Below are 2,842 nucleotides of genomic sequence, written 5' to 3' on the forward strand. Positions count from 1 at the left end.
TATCTATTTTTTACCATTAATGAAAGAAAAGGGTTTTGTTGTTGCGGTTCAATATTTTATTTTTTTTTTCTATATAAGCACGCGTGCTCTATTTACACTTATTTATAGCCGAAATCGATTTTGTTATTTATAGAGTAGACGTAAACGTTAAGATTTTTTTAATTGATAAGGTTATTTTCACATGATGTCAAACCATTGCATTGGAAAATCCCTATAGTAATAAGAATTCATCTTTTTCCATTTAACATATTCAATTAACCATGTCCAAGCAGAAGAAAGAATACGCTCGGAAGTATACAGAGAAAATTAGAGGATAAATCATATATCTCTTGTGTTTTGAGGAAGATAGGAAGATAAAACTATTAATAGAATGGAGATATGGCAGGTAGTGGTCTCTTCGGGTTAGCTTTTACGACCAACCAACACAGTATAGGTCATATGGTGACTTTCTAACTCTACTGGTGAAGGAAGACGTCTGGTGCCTTTCAGCGTATTAGTTCAGTCACGAACAGATCTTCCTCCGCCAGTAAAGTTGAAAAGTTGCCATATGACCTATCTGTGTTTGAGCGACGTTAACCCCAACCAAAAATATATATTTAACACTTTTTCAGCTGTGTATTTAACCCGTAATATACATGTAATATTTAGAAAATAATAATAATAATAATAATAATAAAATAAGTAATAATAATAATAATAATTGTAATAATAATAAAATTCAAATATTATAGCTGCCATGGAACTTGTCATCCAATGTTCTCTTTCAATAAAGAATATGTGGTTTTACCTAAAATATAATTTTGTTCATTGTCTTATGTTTTAGAATTCCCTAAACTCGACAAAGGACCGTAATGAAGAAACTGACAAAGGTAACGTCCTTATAGTTCAAGTAAATTATGGTATTTTAATGTAATATAATTGATTTTTATATTATCTGCATGTTTTAAATTTAATTTCAATACTATAAGACTAAAATATGTTAAATATTCAATCTACTTAATTTGAATAAATTGAATAATTTTATTAGATAATACCTTTAGTAATAATATCATAAAGGTTGTATTCTAGTCAAGCTGTGTTAAAATATCAATCATCTTGTCCAAATTTTAACACAAAAAAAAAAAAAAATAAAAAAAAAATAAATTAAGAGATGCTGATTTAACATATGACACTATGAGTAAAACAATTATTGGGTCTACAAATGACTATTAGTACAATAAATAATGGTTCTAACAGAATTTCAAATATTCACCATCAGTAATATAATAAGAGCAGTCATTTGTTTTAATTTCTGAAACAAACTTTCAAATTATTTTCTTTTGTAGGTGATATGCATTTTGTCACATTACGCTTATTCGTCTTTGTTTCCATTGTTCTGGTAATGTTTATTGTTGCCACTGGTTGCTACCGCCTCAGGAATAACTGCAAAGAACGAGTAGTGATAAGTGAGCTTTGAACTTGGTCTGATATACTTGATCGATAGATGAAGAGAGGATGGATAAAAAGAAGATACAAGTCCAGGACTACAGAAGACGTGAAGTTGTGTGAAGTTTTATGACATTACGTGATTATGATGAATTATAGAAGCTACAGGGCAATTAAAGCATCTTCTTTGGAATCATAGTTTAAGTCATTGACAAGATGATCAAATCTGGATCACACTTCATAAGCCCACGAATCAAATTTATTATCTATTTTATGCTCTCATACGTTTAATACAACATATTGTATGTAAATTTACGGATGACCACTGTGTGCAGCCTTGACAATAAATTAGATGCTGTTATAGAGCAAACAGGATCGGCTTGTATGTAATATGAGTTTAATATGTAAATCATTGTTATTACAATGAACTTAAAAACAGACCCTTATGTCAAATAACAAAAATTAAAATTGAAATAAATTTTGATCCAAGTAAGCAGTTTTAACGTATTACGTATTCGCTTGGGAATATCACTCTAACAAGCATACATAAATACAACACAATACTAATGTCTGAAGTTTGAAGCTGTTGTTATCGTACAGAACAACTGTCAGGTCTTTAGCTTTAAGAACTTACATTCTCAGTTGAAAAAAAAACCCATACATAATTGATTGTTGTTTGTCAGAAGACCTGAATACATGTAAGGTTTATGTTATGAATATTAATATGATATTTGTTAAAAATGATTAAAATATATAAGTTCAAATTCTAGGAAACAAAGATTTTTTACACGAGTTTGTATGAATTCCATTATGCATGTCTTATTGCACATTCTACATGTATTGCTTGACTACGAAAACGCATACATGTACAACATTCATGACATATAACAAGAGCAAAGTAATATTTTATTTAAAAAAAATGAGGACACATAGATTCATGTATTAAATATTTACATTTGCAATGTACAATGATTGTTTGGTAATACATCAAGGTAATTTCCTTCTTATATTAAGTTCAAACATGTTTGTTCGCTTGTGTTGTTTTCAATCCAGATGTAGTTTTCCTGTTTACATTTTATAGCTTCATTTTATGTTTTACAATTTAAGTCATGACAAAAGCGCTTTATCATCAAATGATAATGTCTATTAATAACACTGTTTTAATTACTGAATTATTACAACACTCGAGTTGTAATGTATACGAAAATTAGCTAAGGGGATATCAAGACAACCATTGGTATAGAGCCTTGTCAGACTGTGCAATGATATGCATACTGTTTTTAGGATGGATAATCCATTTCGGTTCCAGCAAGACAAGGGATTATCGAAAGCTTGCATTAACAATAGCCTGTCACATATACCATTTCCACTGCAAACGAACAAGTTGTAAATAAAGTAGACGTATCGTATAACGCAC

This window comes from Ruditapes philippinarum, unplaced genomic scaffold, assembly GCF_026571515.1.
Source record: "Ruditapes philippinarum isolate M1 unplaced genomic scaffold, ASM2657151v2 ctg340_1_1_1_1, whole genome shotgun sequence".
NCBI classification, from domain to species: Eukaryota; Metazoa; Mollusca; class Bivalvia; order Venerida; family Veneridae; genus Ruditapes; species Ruditapes philippinarum.